Consider the following 25,254-nt stretch of genomic DNA (forward strand, 5'->3'; position numbering starts at 1 on the left):
ACCAATGATTCCAAACTTCTCCCTTAATGGTGTTCACTATATCTGTGTACCTTCTGGACTGATATCTACTAATTCGCTTTGAAGCTGATTCATGTTTCAAATACAATAGAAATATATTTTAAAAGAAAAGTATAAGCCAGGTGCAGTGGCTCACATCTCTAATCCCCACACTTTGGGAGGCTGAGGCAGAAGAATTTCTTGAGCCCAGGAGTTTGAGACCAGCATGGGCAACATAGGGAGACCCTGTCTTCACTGAAATAAAAATTAAAAATTAAAAAATAAAAAATAAAAAAATTTACCCTTGTGTGGTGGTGTGTGCCTGTAGTCCCAGCTACTCGGGAGGCTGAGGCAGGACTCTGGATCACTTGAGCCTAGGAGATCCAGGCTGCAGTGAGCCATGATTGTGCCACTGCTCTCCAGCTTGGGTGACAGAAATGAGACCCTGTTTCTAAATAAATAAATAATAATATAATATAGAAATATGTATCTCTATGATAAGTAGAGAAGCAAAGCAGTTACAGTTGCCCCAAAATGTTTATATTCAATAATGATTACAGTTTAATCAAAACAGTGTTGAACTATATAAATTAAAAATTTGACATTAGAAGTACATAATTAAATATAAGTCATAATAGATCAAATCAACTCACAAAAATACGAAGCTAAAAATAAGTTCCTCCTTCAATAAAAAAACATAAATGTTTGTAAATATTTTTAATAAAGCAACATTCTGCTTAAGGCTACTAAACTGAAGAAAAAGACATAATAACCAAAATAGTGTGAGAGACTGGTTCAATAAACTTGGTTCAAAAGACAAAGAGATTTCACATTCTCTTTTCTGAATAAGCAAACTTATTTGGTGATATGATTAGGCTTTGTGTCCCCACCTAAACCTCATGTTGAATTGTAAGCTCCATAATTTACACGTGTCAAGGGGAGACCAGGTGGAGGTCATTGGATCATGGAGGTGGCTTCCCCCATGCTGTTCTCGTGACAGTGAGTGAGTCTCATGAGATCTGATGGTTTTATAAGTGTCTGGCATTTCCCCTGCTGGCACTCATTCTCTCTCCTGCCACCCTGTGAAGAGGTGCCTCCCATCATGATTATAAGTTTCCTGAGGCTTCCCCAGCCATGCTGAACTGTGAGTCAATTAAACCTCTTTGTAAATCACCCAGTCTCAGGCAGTTCTTTACAGCAGTGTGAGACTGGACTAATACATTTGGTAAGGTGCAAAGCACATGGAGAAAATGTCCCTTATCTGCTTACCTTTGCCAGTCAGTTTGAAAAAATATTAATGAAGAACCTTGATAACGCAACCCCACCCTAAAAGTCCTGAGATGGCTGGGAAGGTTCGCTCATGAACTTGTGTGTTAGTGTGTGTGTGCAGGGAGTATGGAGGTAGCATGGAGCACGGTGGGGTGGGTTGGGGTAGTGGTCATCAGATCCTAAAATCAAGAGATTTCCTGCCTTCTCTGCAATCTCCATTTTCCTTTACATTTGCTCCAAAATTGATGCCTTTCCTGCTCTTGCATTCCATTAGCGAAAAGAATATCACACTTGGGAGAATATCTCACTAGGTTAGTTTTTTCTCCCTTCTTCACCTGAATAATTCTTTTCAATCCCCTATATCTCAACTTAAATATGATTTATCCAGAGAGCCTTACATGAACACTGACCTACTTTAGGTTCTCCCCTTGATATGGTTTGGCTGTGTCCCCACCCAATCCTATCTTGAATTGTAGCTCCCATAATTCCCACATGTCATGGGAGGAACCCAGTGAGAGGTAATTGAATCATGGGGCAGGTCTTTCCTGTGCTGTTCTTGTGATAGTGAATAAGTCTCACGACATCTGATGGTTTTATAAAGGGAAGTTCCCCTGCACATGCTCTCTTGCTGCCACCATGTAAGACGTGACTTTGTCTCATTCACCTTCCACCATGATTGTGAGGCATCCCCAGCCATGTGGAACTGTGAGTCAATTAATCCTCTTTCCTGTGTAAATTACCCAGTCTAGGGTATGTCTTTATTAGCAGTGTGAGAACAGACTAATACATCTCCGATGTCCGTACACACACACCCAAGAGTTTCCATAGCTCCCTGTATTTTCCCTATCACGAGATTCATCACACTGCTATTATTCCCTGTTTAATATTTGTCCAAGAATTCTGTTATTATGGGACTGCATCTGCCATGTTCACTGTGTTTAGCAAAGTGAGTCTTTAGCAAAGTAAATGGCATGTTTTAAGTGCTCAGTAAATATTTGTTGATGAGATGAGTGACTTAGTATATGGCCTGATGCCAGCAACTGTTTGACTCACCCAACTCACTTTGTTCAAAGTCCATGCTTACCAATAAATTCTCGTGGTTATTCTCTAACAGGGAGAGAATATGCTGGTCATGTGGACTCAGGCAGATTGATTCTTGTGATCTGTAAATTAGCAAGCCGCCGATATTCAGTTCTTAGACATTCATTGGTTGAGCCTTGTTGCATGTTTGCCCTCTAAAAAAAAATCCACTCTTAGAAGACTAAACAAGAGCAGATTTCTAAATATGTAAAGATGATAAAGGCCTGCATTGTGGCAAATTGCAAAAGTATACTTAACTAGAGAGATAGCGGATAACACGAATGCCTTTTTAAGGTCAAGAGAGGTCAAGAGATGTTCAAGTCATTGCCATTGCCATTTTTATTTACACCATCTGTATATATTTTAAAATGAAGAAATGCAAAACATATGCTACATTTTAAACATATATATTTTGTAATCATTTAAAAAGTAATCCTTTCTGCAAAAATATTAAATGCAAAGTGACTGTGCTAGCCACAAGATGATTACAGAATTTATAACATAATGATAATTCATAGTAAAGTTAACTGCTTCCAGTTATGACAGAGTAGGAGAGCCTGAATCATCCTTCTGCTGTTAATACCTAAAGAACTAGAAATAATGTATTCAACAACCATTTTAGATATTGGACAACAGCAATTGCAGGATTGTGATCCCCGAGAGAAAGGAAACAAAGTGAGTTCCACCATTGCCCAGACCTTCTGCCTAGGAGTAATTTCTGGACTGTGATATAGCAATGGGAACCCAGATGGAGCCAGACAATGTTACTGAGTTGAAGGAAAGACAAATTGAAATTTGGGGAGGCAGAGAGGATAGAAATTTGTAGGGCAGAGAACCCAAGAGAAGGGAGCTCAGTAGATAAATATTTTATACATTTGCATAGGGCTCCCTTGAGTCTTTTGCTGAATACCATCTATATATGAGAAGTGAAACCCTATGAGGCTAGGCATGACAAACTTTCTGGGAAAGAACAACTACTAGAGATCTGTCAACCAAACATTTTCCAGAGATCATTTAGGGCTGAAAATTACTTGAATTCCCAACAGCCCAAGAGGAGAAACCTCTGTGAGTATGGGAGCACGCAGGGTCAGAACTTCAGAAGGATCACATCTTAGAAAGGCTAAATTAGCTCTAGAGTAATTATTCCTATAGACCTACCCTAAAAGATTTTTAAAATAAAATAAAAAAGAACTGTATTGATCACAACTGTCACTAGAACAAAGTCAAATACACTTAAAAGAATATTTTTTAAAAAACCAGCACTCGATAACATAAAATCTACAATACCCAGCACACAATAAAAATTACTGAACAAAGAAGAAGCAGGAAAATATGATCCATAACCAGAAGGAAAAATCAGTTGGTTAAAAACAGAACCATTAATGACAAATATAGAATTTATAGTCAGGGTACCAAAACAACTATTATGAATCTGACTTATATGCTCAAAGATATAAAGGAAAGACAAACATAAAGAGAGAGATGAATTACCTAGAAATAAATGAAATAAAATTTTTAGAGGAATCCAATACCTAAAATTAAATTTCCCTGGATAGTGTTAACAGCAGGTCAGACAATACAGATAGGAAGAGCAGTGAATATGAAAATGTAGCAACAGAAACTATCCAAAGCAAAACACAGAGACAAAAATATTGGGAGAAATAAAACCCAAACTTATTGACCTGTGGGACAATATCATGTCATCTAACATAGCTTTGAAGGAGAGGAGAGAGATGGAACATAGAAAAATATTTGAAGAAATAACAACTAAACATTTTCCAAATTTGATGAAAACTATAAACTTACAGATCCCGGAATCTCCAATAACCCCAAGCAAGGCAAGCATGGTGCATGCGCCAACCCTGTTATGTGACACAAGTATAAAATTTCAGAGTCAATGACTATTTGCTTTGAACCTAGCAGAATATTTCTGTAATATAATATTACATGCAACTTCGTTTGGAAATAACTTCAAAATTCCTTTATTATGACAGTAAATAAGGCCCACATGAAATGGCATTCCAGAGCCCCCAAGCCATCCCCATAATAAACACTGAAGAGCTCTGCATTTACTATAACTGGTCTTATTTCATTTCTACAGTCTTATTAAGAATGCATCTGCATCTTTTAAAGAACACTGATTGAAGTTATTGTCCATTATATTTTTCTCATCAAAACTTATGTTATCAGATGATGAGGCTCAGCAATGCATCATTTTCTATTTTGCGTTGGCTCCTTGGAAACTCAGAGTTAAATTTTGTTTGAAGCTTCACTGCCTGTTTTCAGTCTCATGTTATTGGTACAATTATTCATGCATTTTCATCCTTTCATCATATGATTTTTGTTCTTTCATCTTTATTTGATGGTTCTATTGAAAGTATTGTTACTGAGCGATGGCCTTGCTGCTCAACACACATAGAAGACAATACTGTGGCACCAGCTTTTGAGAAAAGAAATGGCTTTATTGTGAGGTTGACCAGCAAGGACACAGGAGGCATGGCTCAAATCTGTCTCCTCTATCTAGGGTTAGATCACACTCTTATGGGTAAGGAAGGACAGGTTGGTATGCAGAAGTGCTGGCAGGGCAGAGTTCAAGGGCTTTAAACTTGGCCATTTATGGTAAGGTATGAAACGGTGGATTTCAGCCCCGGATCTTCTTGGATAACAAACCGCTTGTTTCTAAAAAGGTTCTGGCATTCAGGTTCCAGTCACATCCTAGTCTTCTTGGTTCCACAGGGAGGAAATGTCGGTTTCAAATGCTATTTGAGGTTAAGGCTTTCCTCCTCTGCACATGCCCAGGTTATATGACTTGCAGTTTTGGCTTTGCTACATCTGCAAGATAACTTGGCATTCTGTTTTCAACAAAATAAAGCCAGTTTTGGCTGGTCCTGCACTTATGGTAGAAATTGTTGAAAGTGAAGAAAGCCCATTCAGGGATGTCAGGGAAACCAACAAGGGAGAGCATGGTACCTTGGAACTAGCAATGATACGGAAGTGAGTCATTACCACAGAAATTGAAATGTAATTATTAATCAGGATATAGAGAATGAATCAAGGAAAGTACAAACACAACCATGGAGGGAAGTTGCATCTGAAGTGCTAGATGGCTGCAGCTGATATAGTGAGAGTGAAGCTGCTGAGGTTTCAGATTAAACATATGCATGTTCACATCAACTTTGTTTGAAGCACAGTTGTTAGAGTATGATGAAGGGACAAGCCAAGAGAGCAATAAGGAGAAAGCCACACTGCACTAACTCTCTTAAAAGAAATAGCATGGCTTTGATTTTAAGAATCCAAGATTGACTCTTGTGAATGATCCAAAGCTTTGACCACCAAATGTCTTTGAGTAAATTTCAAGCAATGCATAAGGGAACCAAACTGAAATACAATATTATCTGCTAATGGACTTCTGATTTTTGTGCCTTTTTTCTAAAATTAATGGAATTGAACTTTAAATAAACTTTGAAGTGCTTATATTCTTACTGTTTGAATAATTTGTGCAAGGTCTGTTTCATGTCAAGCGGAATTTTTCAAGAGACCTGCGGCCCACAAGTTCTGCAAATATTATAAACTTGAGAAAATCACTTATCTTCCCTGGACTCAGTTTCTCCATCAGCTAGAAGTATATTGGTCCTGATCTCAGCAGGAAAAGATAATACATTGTCTAACTGGAGGAGAGTTTATAAAGGGACTGCTTTTAAAAGGGTGGGCAGATGTCTGGGAACCCACCAAGAGGGACAATAGTACCTTGGAGCTAGCAATAATTGAGAAGTGAGTTCATTACCATCCCTAAATCTGAAAGTGAAAGGGGAGGGATAAGTTATAGGTATCCTAGATGCTGAATCTGGAGAGAACAGCTGTATAAAGAGGGCAGTCTGACAGAAGTTGTAACCTTTCATGGAGTGATGCAGCCACTAGGGAACCTGAAAGGAAAAATTAATAAATAAATAAAATATGCAGACCTTCCGTTCCTCCCATCCTCTGTTCTCATGACAGGGACTCCTAGCCCTTGACTTAACACAATCAGAAGATGATAGGGAATGGGGCTGTTATGAGTTGAACTGAGGGGATGTCAAAAATATGTTGAGGTACTAACCCCCATTACCTCATAATGAGACTTTATTTGGAAATAGGGTTGTTGCAGATGTAATTAGCTAACTTAAGATAAAGTCATACTGGAGTAGAGTGGGCCCCTAAATCCAATATGACTGGCATCCTTATAAGAAGTGACGATGGGAAGACACAGACACACACAGGCGAAATGCCATACGATGACAAAGGCAGAGATTGGAGTTAGGCAGCTGCAAACTAAGGAAAGCCTGTGATTGCTGGCAAACCACCAGAAGTTAGGAAGAGGGCAGGATGGATTTTCCTCTAGGTTTCAGAGGGAACATGGCTCTGCCGACACCTTGATTTCAGATTCTAGCCTTCAGAACTGTAAGCCAATTGATATGGTTGGGTTTTGTGTCCCCACCCAAATCTCATCTTGAATTATAACCTATAATCCCCATGTGTTAAGGGAGAGATCAGACAGAGGTAATTGGATCACGCTGTTCTCGTGATAGTGAGTGGGTTCTCCTGAGATCTGATGGTTTTATAAGGGCCTCTTTCCCCTTCACTTGGCACTTCTCCTTCCTGCTTCCTTGTGAAGAAGGTGCCTTGCTTCCCCTCCACCTTCCACCATGATTGTAAGTTTCCTGACACCTCCCCAGCTGTGCTGAACTGTGAGTCAATTAAACCTCTTTCCTTTATAAATGACACTGTCTCGGTCAGTTTTTATACCAGTATGAAAACAGACTAATACAACAATACATTTCTGTTACTTTATGCCACCCAGTTTGTGGCACTTTTTTACAGTAGCCATGGGAAACTAATATGGGAGCCCACTGATGAAGACCTTACACGTCAGACTTTCAGGGTGTAGAGATGGTTAAAAGAAAGCAGAAAGTGAATTTGGAGGAGTAAATTAAAAATATTTCGCAGAGGGGTAATCCAGAAAGCCCTGCATGGCTCTGATTTCTGAAACAGCCATGAATAGAGCAGACCGGCTCCCTGCCCTTCAAGTGCTTGCGTGCTACTTCTAACACCTCCCAGACCTGGGTGTAAGGTTTGGTGCTTACTTTCTTTTCTTTTTTTTTTTTAAGTCAATAAATTTTTATTCAAGGAATTCCATGTTGTGATTTCTTCCACTGTCCATCAGGGTCACTTTAGATCCTCTAAACAGCGGGAGTCAAAAGATGGAGTCAAAAAATGGATAAATGTCAGTTTTCTCCCAAAGTAATGTGAAATTCCGACTCTTACCTCTTTCTTGTAGGTTTTTAGCATAGACTATGAATAGAATGTATTCTGGGAAATAGCTAGAGCTGAGGTTGTAACTGGAAAAAGGACCACATATGAAAAAGGGCCTTGTCTGCCATCCTGAGACATTCAGAATATAAACTGAGTGCTAGCGGGAGGTACTGTATAATTTCAAGTAGGAAACTGACCTGATAAGCACATCAACTGTATCTTTCTCTAGTTAGCACTAACTTGAGTACCTTTATTATATATCTTGCACCCTTTTTTATCTTTTTAGCTGTTTTTCAAATATATATTTAAATTTCAATGATAAAAATAAGAGATTCACTGTCAAAAAATTAAAGAAATTGAAGAAAAATTAAATTTAATTTAAAAAATTAAAGAAAAAATTCAGTCATAGGGTCATCATCTGCTCTCAGCATTTTTGTGTGCCTCCTTCTATGGTTATATTTTATTGGCTAAATAACACTTTTTGCAAGGTTCCATTCCCCTATTGTTAGTTATTTTTATAATTTTAAAGTTTTTGCTATTAAAAATATGCTTCAATTCACATTCTTATACATAAAGCTTTGACCGAATAGCTTCTTTTCACTTTCTATAAATTTCCAGTAGTGTGAGAGCTAAGTCAGAGCATATGAATATTTTAAAAGATTGTGCCAATCAGTATTCCCTATTTGCAATGGATAGAAATTCAGATTATACTAACTTTAAAAAATGAGACTCTACTAGCTCATATGACTGGATAGTCTAGGAACAGATCTATCTTCAGTTTTGGTTGAACCTAGAGGTTATAACAATGTCAGTAAATCTCTCTCTCTCTCTCTGTAAATGCATGTTTGTGTATTCTCAACTGAAGTTATTTGTCCAATCAATGAACTGTAAATATTCTCTTCATATATGCCTGCTTTTTATTTTCTTGATGGTATTTTTCAAAGAGCAAAGATTTATAATTTTGATGAAAGCCAATTTATTAAGTTTTATGACTCATGCTTTTGGTGTCTGATCTAAGAAATTGTTGCCCACCCTATTGCTCAAAGTTGCAAATATTTTCTCCTATGTTTTATTCTAGAAGATAATAGTTTTTGCCTTACATTTAGATCAATGATCCATTTCAAATTAATTTTTTTGTCTATGATGTGAAATGAAAGTTGGGATTCATTTAACTTTTCCTTATGAATATCCAGATGTTCTTCTAGCACCATTTATTGAAAAGACTCTCCATTTCCCCCATTTAATTACCTTGACATCTTTGTCAAAAATCAATTGACCATAGTTACATAGGTTTATTTCCGAACTCTTCATTGAGTCTTATTGATGTATATGTCTGTCCTTACACCAATACCATGCTGTCATGATTATTATAGCTTTATTGTAACTTTGGAAATCAAATAGTAAAAGCCTTTCTGTTGTGTTCTGTTTCAAAATGGTTAGGGCTTACCTAGATCTATTGCATTTCTAAAAATGCCTGCTGCTGGGATTTGTATTGGGATTGCACTGAATACATAAGTCATTTTGCAGAGGATTGTCATCCTAACAGTATTGAGTCTTCTGATGCATGAATAAAGTATGTATCTCCATTAATTTAGGTAGTCTTTAACTTCTCTAAGCAATGTTTCATAGCTTTTAGAGTTCAGGCCTCACATATACTTCCTTAATTCTCTTCCTCAGTATTTCATGGGTTTTGATGGCATTGCAAAGGGTATCTTCTTCTAATTGATTTTCCAATTCTCTCTCCCTCTCCCTCCCTTCCTTCCTTCTTCCCTTCTTTCCCTTCCCCCCTTCCTCTCTTTCTCTATCTTACAGCTCTGCTCATTTATGATTCTTCTTTTCTGCTTGGTCACATTCTCTCCTGCCATGAACAGGTTCTCTGCAAAAGAAATGATGGCTGCTGACATTCCTAAACCTAATTCCTTAAAACCCATGATCCAAAAAGCGAAGATTCTTCCCCAATATCTCCATTACCAAATTACCAAGGAAGTCTATTCTTGAACTTCTTTGAATGGCCATATATGCCAGATTTTAAGGAATGGGGAAGAGTTTGCCAAAGAAACCCGTCCGAAGTACCGGGAAGACCAAATGTATAGTTCACAAAATTTCCTACGATAATCATGACATGTATTATCAAATCATTTTCTGGAAAAGTAGCGCTGGCTTTAAACAGTGTATAAATATCCTCTCGCGTTTTTCATAGTCTATGTTCTAATACTGCTTTTTGCCATCAGATCTCTGAATTATTATGATATTCTCTCCACCACTGGACTTGCCCTCCTCTCCTTCACTCAGCCCATAGTCTGGCTTTTCCTTGTGCTTCACAGGGTGGAGCAATTATAATCCATTTCCCAGGGAACTGAGAACATGTGCTGAAATCCCAAGCATCCATCTACAGAAGTTTATTTAAGCTTCTAGTTGCAGACATAGGTGAAGTAGCCCATCTACTTTGCATTCCAGTATTAGTATGTTACATATGTTTAGAGAACTCTTAACTTGGAAGTAAATGATTAATAGGGGACTTCCTGACAGTTAGAATGACCTAGAAGGCCAATAATGCCGTCTGACCCTTTCCATTGCTTCCCCATACTGCTAGAAAAAGAGGGACACATGTCACGGCTCAAGGATTTCCTTTCCCATTATTTACTTTACTTTCCCATTATTTACTTTACTGATGGAGCAGCAAGTGGCATAGCATAGGTTTTCCAATATTGTATTAATTTCTTTAAAGTCACTAGGGTTTCAATACATAGCACTTAAGAAGAACTAAATGAACTAAATGAGGTCCTGAGATCCTCAAAGAGTTAATATTCCTCCTTAAATTAGAATTGAGAGCATAAGCTTTTATTAATTGCAGTTTACAGTCAGCATGGCATTTTAAAGGAATCTTAGAGATTAGTTTATACAATATATCATCATAGGGAAGATTGCCAAAAAGGCCAAACTATGTCTTTCACATAACGAGTACATTTCTCTCTGTCTGACTTAGAAAATCCATAACAAAGGTGCCATCTTGATTCCCAGAAAGTGGCTTCATTTTTATTAGAAACAAAAACTTTACAACTAAAGTTTTAATGTTTCCATCTGAATAAAAAGGATCCATCTTAAAGAGTCATTCATAACCATGGGGAAACCAATAGATAAAATCATTTGACCTTGTTGGTTCTTGCTCCATTACCTAAAACCCTGAATTTCTAAGTATATTGTTACTATGTGTATCAAAAAAATTAATTTGGGGTGGTATTACTACACCTATAAACTGGTTCAACGCTAGTGGAGAAAAAAAAGTGGGTAGATCCTGATTTTCAATTATGCGTTGTAAAAATTTTACCAATTCTCCCTGTAATTAGAATTTTTTTCCTGTAAATGCTCAGGATCCACACAGTTTGCACCTATCCAAGAAGTTAAAGCATTTTCTAAAGTTATGGAGGCTTCCATCAATTGGTGTGCATTGATCATTTCCCAATTCCTAATGTTCAGATGGCACATAAGCTGAAGTTGAAAAACAGCCCCCTGGCTGGGTACAGGGGCTCATACCTCCCCTTGAGAGGCCACGGTTGGGGGAACACTTGAGCCCAGCAGTTCAAGACCAGCCTATGCAACATGATGAGACCCCACCTCCACAGGAAAAAAAAAAATAGCCAGGCTTGGTGGTACATGCTTGCAGTCCTAGCTACTCAGGAGGCTGAGGCAGGAGGATCACTTTAGCCCAGGTGGTCAAGGCTGCAGTTAGGTGTGCTCATACCACTGCCTGGGCAACAGAGCAAGACTCTGTCTCTAAAATAAAGAAGAAAAACAAACTCCTGAATCACAGAACCAATATGCTTATTCCGTATCTACTTATTATGAACCAAATGTCAAGAACAGCCAGGCCTCTTCTTTGGTCCTTTTATTTCTGCATTTTTACTGACTATAAAATTACAGTATGTATGTTTTTTCATAGAAGTTTTGTTTTACAAAAATTTACCTGTCATTGGTCCACTAATCTACTATTCATCTTGCAGTTTACTAATATTTTAATTTTTTACTTTTTTTAGATAGCATAAATCAAATTAACTTCTTTGATACCAAAGGATCAGCATGGTTTAAGAATTCCACTAGTTCACTGTTTCATTAGTTGAACTTTCAATTGTTCCACAGGTTTTACCTGCGTTTCTCTCTTTCTCAAGCTGCTTTTCCACTCATTTCAAAAAGTATTGTTGTAAAATTATAAGGAACAATCTAAATGTCCATCAGCCTATTACTGGTCAAATACATTATTGCATATTCATAATAGGAATATTAGGAAACCATTAAAGAGGAATGTTACGGTCGGAAAAGGAAATACAATGACAATTTTATATAATATGCTCTCATTTTTTCAAACAGAAATAAGGGATGCATAAATAAAGACATGTATGCATAAATCTTGTATAGAAGAATGCACAAGAAGCGACCAACTGTTTAGTTACTATGGAGAGGCGATAGAATATCTCTATTGAGTAGAGTGCGTTATGACAGGACTTCTGCTTTTCATTTTATAATCTTAAGAAAAAGATTATCTACCACTGTGATAAACTTAAATAGTAAACTTCTCTGTAAATCTCTGATTTCGTAGCGGAAAATTGTTTTCCACTTTTGGTTTGCTAAGTATGACAACCTCTGCCACCTCACCATTAGGGAAAATAGATTTGTATTTATTGTTCCAAAAGCTCTCTAAGTGAAAACTAATTTTCCCCAAAGTTTAGTGGAAGGAAAGCCCAAAAGAAGGTCTATTTTCTCTTTTATGCCCTTTGTATCTAAGATAGATTATGTTATTTCAGTTCATGCTCACATCTGTTTATAATAATGTATAACTTGTACAAAACAAAATAATAATTAAGAATAATTGCATGGATTGAATAAAAATATGCAATTTTAGAATGTTTGGGGTTGAGTGTTTTTGAAAAAAGAATCCCTTAAGTAGTCTTAAAATATGACTTTAATTTATCCATTAAATTTAACAGAATTCAAATACAGACTTCACAGCTGTTAAAATCATGCAATTGACACTAATGTTTTATCATTACTAGTTAGCATACAATTTTTTTTTTGTAATTGGAACTGGGTTTTGTTATGTACAATTACCAAAAAATTTTAATGCTCTGAAAAGAATATTAAAAATATAAATATGCCTACTAAATAACTGTTATCTGAATCAAACTGTACAGATTCATAATTAATCTTACCTCTGCATTTGTTAACCCTTTTTTTGAATCTTCTGAGCTAGCTATATTATGCCACAGAGCATACTAGGAAAGCTTCTGGACTTTGTTTTGTTTTTAAAAGAGATTATACATTTTTAGTATATTTAAAAAGTTTTATCTCCAGGAACAGAATTTTTTTCACTTAAGCTTATTTAATACAAGAGTTTCAAATCTCTCTAAATGGGTTATGGCATAGTCTTATTGAGTATTTATGTTCAGATTTCAACATCTGGATAAAATATTTTCTTTTTTTACTTGTATTTTTACTTTTTTTAGAGTTGGGGTTTTGCACTGTAGCCCAGGCTGCTGTACAGTGGTGTTATCATAGCTCACTGCAGCATTGAACTCCTGGGCTCAAGCCATCCTCCTGCCTTAGCCTCTTGACTAGCTAGGACTACAGACGTGCATCACCACACCTGGCTAATTGTTTTGTATTTTGTAGGTGAGGTCTTGCTATGTTGCTCAGGCTTCCTATCTTGGCCTCCCAAAGTGCTGAGATGACAGGCATGAGCCACTGTGCCCAGCTGGATGAAACATTTTCAATGTGGAAATAAGGTGCCCCACCTAAAGCAGCCAAGGCTCTGGTATTCTACAACTCTTCATCCACTCTCTCCTTTATCCACTCAGCCCCTTCCACATTTATCCCCCACCTTGGACTCCATGCACACCCCTGCCTATGTATCCTTGCACTTCCCATTCCCCATAAATAAATTGGTCTTCCCTATCCACATGGCTCCCTCTATTACTTCTTTCAGGACTTTACTAAAAGGCACCTTCTCAGTAAGGACTGACCCTACCATATTTTCCAAAATGTTGTATCTCACTCACCCACTGCATGTTTTGCTCTTTAGCACTTATCACAATCCAAAATACTTTTTATTTTAGGTATTAGTTTCTTTTTTATTTTTTTTTTCTTTGAGCAAAGTCTCACTCTTGTCCCCCAGGCTGGAGTACAATGGTGTGATCTCAGCTCACTGCAACCTCCGCCTACCGGGTTCAAGCGATTCTCTTGCCTCAGCCTCCCTAGTAGCTGGAATTACAGGCACCTGCCACCACACCTGGCTAATTTTTTTATTTTTAGTAGAGAGGGGGTTTCACTATGTTGGCCATGCTGGTCTCGAACTCCTGACCTCAGGTGATCTGCCCGCCTCAGCCTCCCAAAGTGCTGGGATTACAGGCATGAGCCACCGTGCCTGGCCTTCTTTTTGATTTTCTTTTTAATGGTTTAGTTTGTTTTGTTCACTGCTGTATCCACAGAACCAGTTCCTGACATGTACAGGCATTCAACTTAAAAAAATAAATAAACAGATGTAGGGCAATACAGTGCCTGAATGACGAAATTAGTTGGAACCAAATAGTTATCTCCTATAAATGGGGCACATCTTCTCCAGTTTACCATGGATATCTCATTCCTGTTATCTGGCCCACTTTATTGGTTTATATTGTTTGCCTAGCCTCACTTAGCTTTTGAAATTGTAACCTTGAATCACGTTTGTAACTTATTATTCTCTCTGACCCATCTTAATTGAACCACTTGACTCCATAATCCATCGACAGTTATTACCACAATAGTTTATGTCCTCGTTTAAGACCGACTCCCCAACACCCAATTGTCTAAAAAAGTCATACACTGAAGCAAATGGGGTGACACCTATGAAAGGCTTATGGGACAATTGTATGCCACACCATACACCAATGGAAAATCAGCATACAATACATATACTTTAAGCCTAAGTCATACATTGGATAAGAATTCCACTGAAACTGTGGGTTTGCAGAATTCCCCCATTTTGTTCAATTTCGCCAAGTAACAGGTTCGGGACATTGGTCAATTACACATGACTCATAACTTTATTAAAACTTTTCAGATCTATATGAGCTGAATTCAAGCTGCAGCTTCAGAGCTAGCTTAGAATTGAAAGACTTAATAATAACAGGAGAAACTCCTTTTGCCTCCTCACATATGCAGAATTGAAGGCACTTGTTTTGCCTTCAATTTTAGTTCCTTAACACGTGTTTTGAAGACACTTAAGGAAGTAAAATTGGCACACTGTATTGGTTAAATATTGCCATAATTACAGTGTAACAAGACATCCCAAATTTCAATGGCAAATAACAACAAGCATTTATTTCTTGCTTGCTTATCTATGAGTCAGCTGCAGTTTGGCTAATCTGAATAAGGTGCAGTAGGGTTTGACTCAAAGCTGCAGGTGTGCCTAGGTCCGTTCTACACGTTCCTCGTCTTTCTTAGACCAGCAACTACTTAGGTATGGTATTAGGTTGGTGCAAAAGTAATTGCGGGTTTTGCCATTAAAAGTAATGGCAATATTATAATATTCTCAATGCAAAAGCAGAACCTAAATTTGCAGGTATATTGCTGTCATCATATTGTTTATGTTGGCCAAGTCAAGCCACTAAGCCTTCCAGAAAGGAGCAGGAATGCACACTTCACCATCATGAGGCCAGAGCAAGGCTATGCCTATAAAATACTATTTAAGGGAATGAAAAAGTGTAGACCAATAAATTGATCTAATATATACCCACTATTATGCAAGTAGACAGATAACTGATATATCTGTAACCTTAAATCTTGGGATGCATAGTCAGATAAAAAAATCAGAGTCCCCCTATTACGGCATAGGTGAAAAATGAACACAGAAAATGAAGACTGAAGACTGCAGTAAATCACTTTAACTTTCTGGACATTGAGTTCTAAGAACTCAGGTGTTAGAAATGAAACTCTACAAAGCATTGGCATCTCAAAATTCTGAGACAGTAATAACCACAGAACATGAGGAGTAGCTTTGTCTCCAAAGATGTGGGCAGAAACCACCTTTTTGCAATTTCTCTAATGGAATTACAATTAACCACAGGCCTGTTGTAGAATAAGGCTCCACTGGGTATTACGAGTTTGGTTTAATGAATACGATTCAACAGTGTACAGCATATTCTCTAAGTCTCTCTGGAAAGGCATTTAAATGGTGATTTCACAAAATATTACTTTTAATCAAATCACATCGGGATGTCATTATTTAATAGTTTATCTTTCTCTAAATAGATTAAATTTTATTGGAGACCATTTTTTTCAGCCAAATGTACTATATATTTTTGATGAAGCCTTCTTACTATTTGACAATCTGCCCATTCAACCTGGCTTTCCCTGAAAAGAACTGTGTGCTGAAGAAGAAATGCATATGTTTATGTCTATAAATCCAAAGAGAACACAATATTTTCTTAGTCCCAAATTGCAAGATGCTTCCAGGACAAACAAAAGAATTGCCAGTGGAAACTCTGGATATTAGTATTTGAAATGTTCTAGGGAAGCTGGAAATTTTTGTGAAATAAAAACATAGCATAATTTGAAATTACACACATTCGCTGAACAAACCTTTGCCAAACTGGCTGCTCAGAGACTATTTTTCCACCCAATAGTTTAATGGTTTTTCTTTTAAGTATTAGTTGAAAATATTTACCTACAAGCTCAAAGAAGTGTCCTGGAGTTGATTTAAATCTAGTTGGAAATCATTCTGAGGTTTGTGTGTGTGTGTGTGTGTGTGTGTATAATTCATTATAAAGAAAAATACAGAATATTGTCAATAACAATAAAAACACAGGGCATGACTTCTCAATTACCTAAAATATGTCACTGGCAACAGTAAAATTACAAGTTACAAATTATGTCCTAAGAGAGTAGAATTAATCAATAGAATATGAGAGATTTGGTGCTTCAGCAGCACAAGAGAAGAATTAAGAGGCCCCAACTCAAGAAGTTGTGAGAAAGTGTTAAAAACTCCAAATCCTTCACAATATTTAGAGAGAAGAATAACTAGCAACAGGCTAAAAAATAAATCCCCTGGCTTAAAACAACTAAATAGAAGAAGGGATGTTAAAATTTGCACAACCTGACCACACCCTTTATTTTAAAAGAATAACTTAATAAACAACTCGAAGCCAGAACTTCTTTCTAGATTTTACACCAAAATAGCTCAACAGCAGCTAGGCTAGTGGATCTAATTATGTGCTATAACAGAGGCCACTTGGAGTACTGTTCCATTTTTGCCAGAAAATTCCCTTGCCCCCTCAAGAATTTTTTTATTAACGTTAGCAAATAAAGGAATTTCAGTACTTTATTTTATGACCACTGGCATCAGTGGTTACAATTTGAAATAACTACCGTATCTTAGCAACTCTAATCTTAACAAAATAAATGCAGCAAGGAGCAAACAGGCTTCGCGCCATACTAATGTCTCATCAACATCCGAAAAAGGGGAAGGGGGGAAATAAATGAAGGATGACTCTCACTGTGCTGGTACTGTGGAATTGGCAGCTCTCCCATGACCAAAACATTACATTTCTTTCCATTTTCACAGCAGGGGCACCTGCAATGATATATTTTAAGAAAAAAAATTTGCTTAGACCTAAAGGGGCAGGCATAAAAGAGAGAGGGAAAGGATGATTAATCAGAAAGAGAAAGATGTGAGGAAAAAATTGAAATTATATCCTGCTTATTTATTTTTCGTATGATGTGGATGCCACAGCAATGGTAGTATCTGTTAGTTGTCTCCTAAATTGCATTCCAATCAATGCTCATATTTGCACAATATGATAGATCCCCCCCTTAGACACTAAAGCCTGAGGTAGCTCCAAATTCAAATTATAACTACCATCAGAAAGAAGGCACTACATAAATTGTGAATGCATGAATGAATCCAGTTCTGTCCCTTCAAACTGGTTAGTAAATATTAAGGACACAAAGCTCTTGATTCACTTCATACCTCTAGATCAATCACTTAAAGTGTTCCTAATGTAGAACTTGGTCCAAGTGTACATCCACATCGATCTGAAGTCAACCTCAGGAAGCATACCTTAAAGAAAAGATCAGGGACTTTGTGGTTAGAAGGACTTGAGTAGGGACCTCCACTTCCTCATTTCCTAGCGCTGTGAACTTACGATAATATCTCTGAACTTCCAATTCTTCTTTAGCCGAATGGGATAGAACTCCCTAGGAAATAAAATGACAGTGAAGTTGCCAATTGGAATAATGTCTTAAAGCTTCTTAGCCCATTTCCTGGTAAGTAGATTTACCATCCAGTGAGTCCTTTCAATTGATTTCCTTTCAATTGAGTCATGTAGGCCACCACTGGCAAACATATCACACATGGCAGCCTACTCAATACTATCTTGTTTTATATTAACCAGGTTAATCACCATTTTTCAATATGTTGAGCTGTTGAGTTCTTTTGTTCACTCACTCTTGAATCTGGTTATTCTGTCCATTTCCAATGGCAAATTAACGTCTTGTTTAAGCTTTAATTAACTCGTCTTTACTGTTGATTGTAAAAGCCTAAATATTGCTCTTCTAATCCAATCTTGTCCCTTCCAATCTGCTGCCAGCATTCTCTTTCTAAATTTGGCTATGTATTTTCCCTGTTTTAAATTCTCCTTTGTTTAATATATGAGCCTCCAAATTCTGAGCTATGCCTACTTTTCAAGTTCCATTTCCTGGCATTCTTTCTACCCTGAACCCTACACTCCAGTTCAAACCAGTGTGCTTCTAATTCTGCTTCATAACCCAACACTTTTTGGCAATTTTGCTCTCAACATAACATGCTTTTCAAAATTTTTTCTCCATTTATAAACTCCTTCAGAGGTGGAACATTATTTCTCCAGTGAAGACATTCCTGCGATCTATTTAGAAGGTTGAAAATATTCTATGTAAGATAATATCTATACAATATACTATGTCTTTATAGCACATAACTACAATGCTTTGCAATTATTTACTTACTCGTGTGTCTGTCCTATTAGACTGTGAGTCAGAGACTTCAGGACAGAGAATAATATGGTTCATTACTCTCATTGTCTAGCACAGTGTCTGAATTTAATACATACTCGATAAATGTTAGCTTATCTCCTTTACCATTCTCCTTCCTACCCTTCAAATACTACAAAGATGGATTGAGTTGACCTGTTTAGACTTTTATTTTGATCATTGTAGCATTAAATTCTACTTTATTTGTTAATGTAATGATTGATCTCATCTAAGAGAATACACATCTCTTTACTACAGAAAACAGATAGAAACTTATAAAAAATAACTTATGATATTATTTTAGTGCTTCATGAATATTTTTATATCTATTTTTTTTGATGACCATAACCCTATTTTGTGTGTTTGAAACCTTGAATCTTCCTTTAGGCTCTATCTCACTCTCCTTTTTTACCTTGGTCCCACTTGCTTTATATTGTATTGGCAAATGCTCATAGCATGTATTCAGTAGAAATAAAACCAATGATAATGATGATTGGGATAAAAATAGTTACCTTGTGCTATTAGAGTCATAAATTCTGAAGATTAAAAGAGACATAATGTTATATATTAAAATTCTAATAGAATTGAGTTGTGGCATTGATATGTGATTAAAAAATTGGTATAATATAGAAAAATCCTATATGTTTAAACTCCTCTAGAAAATTTTCAAATAATTCATATAATAGATAATATATATTATATGATAAAGAATACATATGAAGTGCTCAAGAGCACAGTTAACTTTCTGTAACACAACCTTCCTGGTGGGCTTTAAAAAAATTATTCACTAACTCTGTCCATCTCCAGGAGACTCATCATCAACCATTCAGAACTCCTCTGTTTTCATCCTTGTAAGAAATACTGCCAGAGAAACACAGCCTATAACTTACTGATAGGAGGGTGTCAAATTTCACCTTGCATCTGCTGAAGAATATCTCAAAATGGAAATAAAACCATAGAGGAAAAACTACCATTATGTCTGAAAACACAGGGAAGTCATCCAAAGTTAGAAAAAAGGAGAAAAATCAATCCAATGGCCAAGAATAAATTCATTCAAGCAACATGAATTGATCTTCTACCAGGTGCTTGGTACTATGATTGGCATTCAGGAAAATAAACTAAAGAAAAAAAAATAACTATCCTTCATGGTAGTCATGGAAACAGATAGGCGACCACTCACTGATTATTATGATATGCCCTAAGCCTTGTATTGTTCATGAATATTCCATCCAGAACCTATAATTATGAATTATTGAAAAAAGAGTCATGTCAAAATATAATATTATTTCTATTTTGTGAAGAAGAAAACATATTTACAAATATTTAAGATGGTAGGGTTGTTTTAAGGGTGACAAAAAATAAAGGTCTATTGGGTTTTTTTTCCCTCTAAAAATTTTTTTTATACCAATGATAGTCTACTTTACAAAGAATACACAAAGCCTTGCTTTCGTAGTTTGGATTGCCAGATTAAATACAGAGTGCCCATAATTGTTTTTAGTATTGTGTCCCACATATTGCTATATAAATATACGTTGTTGTCAACAACCCCTTAAATATGTTTCAGTTATCAAGTATGTTCCTCGTATTTCATGGAACATCCTTATACTAACAACTGATTCATTATTTAACTGAAATTCAAATTAAATTGTGCATCTCCTGTTTTTGTTTGATAAGTCTGATAGCCCTATTTATAGTGATGCCCATCCAATGATCAGACTCCCCACTTTTAGTTCACTCTATGTTGTTTCAGTGAACCAGCGGATTGAAGAATGATGAGATACCAAGCAGCCTACTTGGTCTTGTGTTTACAACAGCAGTGTTGTTCAAGCATTTAGACTTACACAGTTTCTTTCCAGCTTACGTTCAAACTGTTTCTGACATGTTGCTCAAGTAACAAAGTGTGACCTTTATCCTTTCCTCCTGGTGAACAAAACAGAAATTTTCTAAGGAGATAAAAATATCAAAAATTAAAAATGGTGATGTACTATTCCAAGAATCTTACGGCTGTCAATACTTTATGCTTTTAAATAGTTGCTACGGTTCACCCCAGAAGCATCTGCATATATCTGTGGGTTGTTTTTTTATGGTGTGTAGTGAACTTTGATATCTTTGGGGAATAAAAGAACTCTCTATCTGTCTATCTACATATATATATATTTAACAATGCAAGTTATTGTTATATAAATGTAGGCTGTTGTCAATTTCAGTTCCCTACCATATCAAAAGAACAAAGCAGGCAGGAAGAGCAAGAGGATGATCTAATATGCCTATGCTAATAACAAAGCCAGTGTCCTAAATTGGCAATGGCAGCCCTCTTCTGCGGAGATTGTTTTTAACACCATCAGTAGACATTCAAAAAAATTGGATAGTGACAGGAAGAGCACATTTTAAATTGTCAACCTTCATGATGTCCTTTTGAAGAATAGCAATTACATAACTCAGGGAGCTTTATTTTGCATTTGAAAAAAAATATATATATATACATATATATAGATATAAAGCAGTTTGCAAAAATGTTATGCAAGAATCCATATTCTGATTTCTTTGTAGAAATTAAAGTTACTTATTTTTGACTATAATCTCATTTCCCTTTATTACCCAGTTACTAGTTAAGGTTGGCATCAATATTAAGTAAGCAGTACAGAATTAAAACTGCTTTCTATTTAAGTTATTAACAAATTCATTTAAAGAGGCCATCGACCATATGCTATTTCTTAATCATATTCAAAGTCGAGTTTGTGATTTTCCAAGAATCATGTACTTTTAAATCTATACAGCATTAAAACATTAAGAGTTTGTTAATATTCTAATATTTTGTTAAAGTTTTAAGTTGTTTTCTCTTAGGCAATGAGAGAGGAAAATGTTATCCAAAAGTAATTTTATATCACCAAAATTTCATTTGCTTTTTTTCTAATTCTCATCTTCTTTCGAAATAATTTTAGAAAAAAACTCTTTTAAAAATGCAGACTTAACGCCAAGAGAAACGCATTGCAAGCACCCTAAATAGTTAATGTATTTTCTAAATGAATGATTTAAAATAGCTATTAAAGGAGAGGAAATGAGCTTAGGTTTCTAGTAATGACTTCTCCTCTTCAAAATGAAATCTGTAAATCCCTGATTGCAATTCCAAATCCCCTAAGGACCAGCAGCTCTGGGACCAGGGCTCACTGGCTTTATGTCTAATAGCACCAGATAAGTAGTATGATTTTTATATATATAATTTGGGGGAATATTCAGAATTTATAGTCCTGAAGACAATTTATGAATGAATTTCCTTTTTAAAGTACATTATTCTAAAAATCAACTTTTCCACCCAAATTGTAAGCAGAGCACATAGGAATGTGAGAGGCATGGATATATACATAGAGACATATGTGTATGTATTTATATATGCGTGCACACACATGCACAAAATATAAGTACCATTTTATTCATAAGAACATAATGATTCAGCCTGTGATTGTTAATAAAAATGCATTTCTAACCATCAAATTTGAGTCTATTATTCTAAGTTAATTGCATTTGCCCTAAAGAGACTTACAGCTGGCTGTCAGCCTGTTTGTGTCAGTTTCATTTTATTCATCAGTCAATCTTGTCTCTTCTTCTTTTTACATCCCATATATTGATCAAATAGATTTGTTAGCCTACCCACAGCTTTCACAGCATTAAAAAATTAAAAATAATCTTGATATTATCATCAGATGCATTTGATTACTTCGTTCATTTACATGTTATTTTAATTGATATTTCAGTAGCAAATAGAATGCCCTTTTGACAGGCCCATAAGACTGCCATTAAATATAATAGATGTAACTCACTCAAAGAGGCACTGAGAAAATGTTAAACTGAAAAAGTCTACACTGCAGTGGTCGGCAGCATTTCAGCTTTTCAGTTGGAACAGAGAATACTCATCATGGTAAACATTAGTTCCTTACTGGAGTGCATTACAGAGTAAGGAAGCATCTTGTTAAAATTGGTCCTCAGCAATTATTAGGTGGTGAAGTGGATTAAAGAAATAATGGGCACCTTGTTCCCATTTGAGCCAAAGAAAACCAGTGGGGGAAACTGAAGAGCAGGGAGGTTAGGCTAGGAAAGTAGTTAAGGTGGAAAATCTGTGAAGAATTAGAATCTTCCATATGTGAGTCAAGTTGCGTAGAGGGGAGATGAAAGGCATCACAGGGTGAGGAGATAATTAGCAGATCAGAAGCAAAGCAGTTAAAAGGTGACCCTTACCTCCTCTGTTACTTAGTCTAGGAAACTATAGACAATTATTACAGTATTTTCTCCAGGGATGTGTGATACAGTTCCTCCACATATCCTCCTAGACACAAAGCTCTCTCAGAATTGTCATTGCATTGCTTGAATTCAGTGCTTTTTATGGAAATTCCTTTACATCATGCCAGCCTTGTCTTTCAACCTTGCTTTAGATCAGTGATGCCCAACTGAGGGTGATTTCACTCCCCAGGGGACATTAGGAATACCTGGAGACGTTGGAGAAGGTGCTGCTGGCATCAAGTGGGTAGAAGCTAGGGATGCTGCCACCCAACCCAGAATGCATAGCACAGCCCCCCACGACAAAGAATTCTCCACTCCAAAATGACGATAGTGCAGAAATTAAGAAACCTTGCTTTAGATGTGTGGCTGAAATACACTTAAAGCCAAAAAATGAAAACTACATCACAGTTCAGCAGCAGCGCAGTGAGTAGGATTTAAGCAACTCTGAAAGAAAGAGAGCAGTGCAGCTGCTGCACACAGAATTTCACACTGGCCTATTAAATAATACAATTCATTACCTAGACCCCAGGAACAGTTGAGCCAGATACAACCCCAATTTTAAGGAAAACAAAGGAAAATGAAAATTATTGCTTGATAGAAGACATTTCAAAGGCCTCCAAGACAAACCAGCTGAAAAATCCCCAATAAAAAGACTCAGCAAGAAAATTGTGTCACAGCCCCTAATCCTCAACAGACCTTAACAAGATGTTCATGAGCCAAAGACTCTTGTCTGCAGAAGACAAAAGGCACAGGAAACAATATAGTCTAGAGAAGGATTATCATTAAGAGGCAGGAGAAAGATAAAACAGATTCCTCAACCTTACAATTATAACTCCTAAAAAGAATAACCAGAAATGTGCTAAAAACCCATGTCACAAAACGGTTATGTTGTTCTGCTCTTGGGAAATTAGTATTTAGGTTAGGCCTGGGGCAATTTTTTTAAAGCCTTTTTTTGATGGTTGTTTTTTACCCACCTGCCTAGACACCCCTGCCACCAAACCCCTCCCTGGCACAGATGGCCAAGACATTTGCTTTTTCAAATACTCCATATTTCCACAGCCACCCACCAGACAAAAATTAGATTACCAATGCTTGTGTAAACTTTCCAAGCTCTGACACAATAAGATTCCAGGAAATGTACATGCACAGCTAAAAGCAGCATTATACATAATGCACTGTAATTCCAACAGACAAGTTGCTATCTTCGATAGATATACACATTTTTCATGCCAAACACATGAACGTCAATACATTTTTCTCAAGTTAAAATGGAAACCATTTAACAGATATAATGGGCACAATGAATTTCATTTTGCATTACTAATGCAGTAGAGAAGGAGGGAAGTTTTGGAAAGGATTGCAATGAGGCCAAGAACAACAGGAAACAACTTAGAAGCTATCATGCTTGTCCAAGTAACTGCCCCAACAGATGGTCATGGGACCTATGGGCCACTGAGATTTCATATTCTCAATTATCTAATTCCACAAAAACAAATTTTCCACAAATGGGAAAAAAGTTTAAAAACTGACAAAATCATAGCTGTGTTTTTGCAAAAAGATCAAGAGGATGTCACTATGTGTTTTTCCCACCATTTCCAAAGAGATGTTATCAGAGCCAACTTGATTTTAGGGGAGATTAATCGGAGGCATGTGAATGAAATGATGTGTCATATAAAAAAGGCTGGAAAGATACTGCAGAAGCCCAATCCCCAGCCTCTGCTTTTACCAGGAGACATACATATCTTCCAAGACTCCTTTTCATCCCTATTATACATATGTCACAATAGCAGTACACATCATTGGCCCTTACCCTTACGAGGAAATTGTCTCTAGTCTTTCTGGCATCAAAGATAGTGTAGTCAGCCATTGCACACAGAAGAACTGTGTTGGTGCCACCTACTAGGATTAGATAATAAACTCTAAGGGCCTAAACAAATGTTATTATACAGTTTAGAATGAAACTTTTGAGCACAGGTTATTGGAATCAGGCAAACCTTCGTTCTAAGCCCATCTCTACTACTTAGACACTGTGTGAGCTTGAGCAAATTACTTCATCAGAGTTTCAGTTTCTCCATTTGTAAAATAAGTATAATATTTTCAACATTAATGGTTTTTAGGAAGGATTAAATGGACTCATGTGTGGAGACATTAGGTGCCTTAGTAGCTGCAATGTTTAGGAACAGCAGGACATGATTGAACACTCTGGCCCTACTTGGTTAAAGTCTTTGCTTCCACCACTTTCTGACTCTGTGAACTTGGGTCAGGTACTTAGTATCATTAAATTTCAACTTCCTTACCTCTAAAATGAGA

The 25,254-nt window shown here is 36.6% G+C and overlaps 1 protein-coding gene and 1 long non-coding RNA gene across 3 annotated transcripts in view; one reads left to right on the plus strand and one right to left on the minus strand.

Moving 5' to 3' along the window:
• The window catches only part of MDFIC2 (MyoD family inhibitor domain containing 2), a 111,718-nt gene that overhangs the window by 39,544 nt on the left and 46,920 nt on the right, over positions 1-25,254 (plus strand). The window lies entirely within an intron of this gene.
• Positions 2,357-6,444, minus strand: LOC129058335 (uncharacterized). The gene is made up of 3 exons (XR_008523438.2): positions 6,309-6,444; positions 4,153-4,208; positions 2,357-2,501 (listed from the first exon to the last, which is right to left on the minus strand). It is a non-coding gene; the product is annotated as an uncharacterized LOC129058335 (long non-coding RNA).

The sequence above is a fragment of the Pongo abelii genome, chromosome 2 (genome assembly GCF_028885655.2).
Source record: "Pongo abelii isolate AG06213 chromosome 2, NHGRI_mPonAbe1-v2.0_pri, whole genome shotgun sequence".
NCBI classification, from domain to species: domain Eukaryota; kingdom Metazoa; phylum Chordata; class Mammalia; order Primates; family Hominidae; genus Pongo; species Pongo abelii.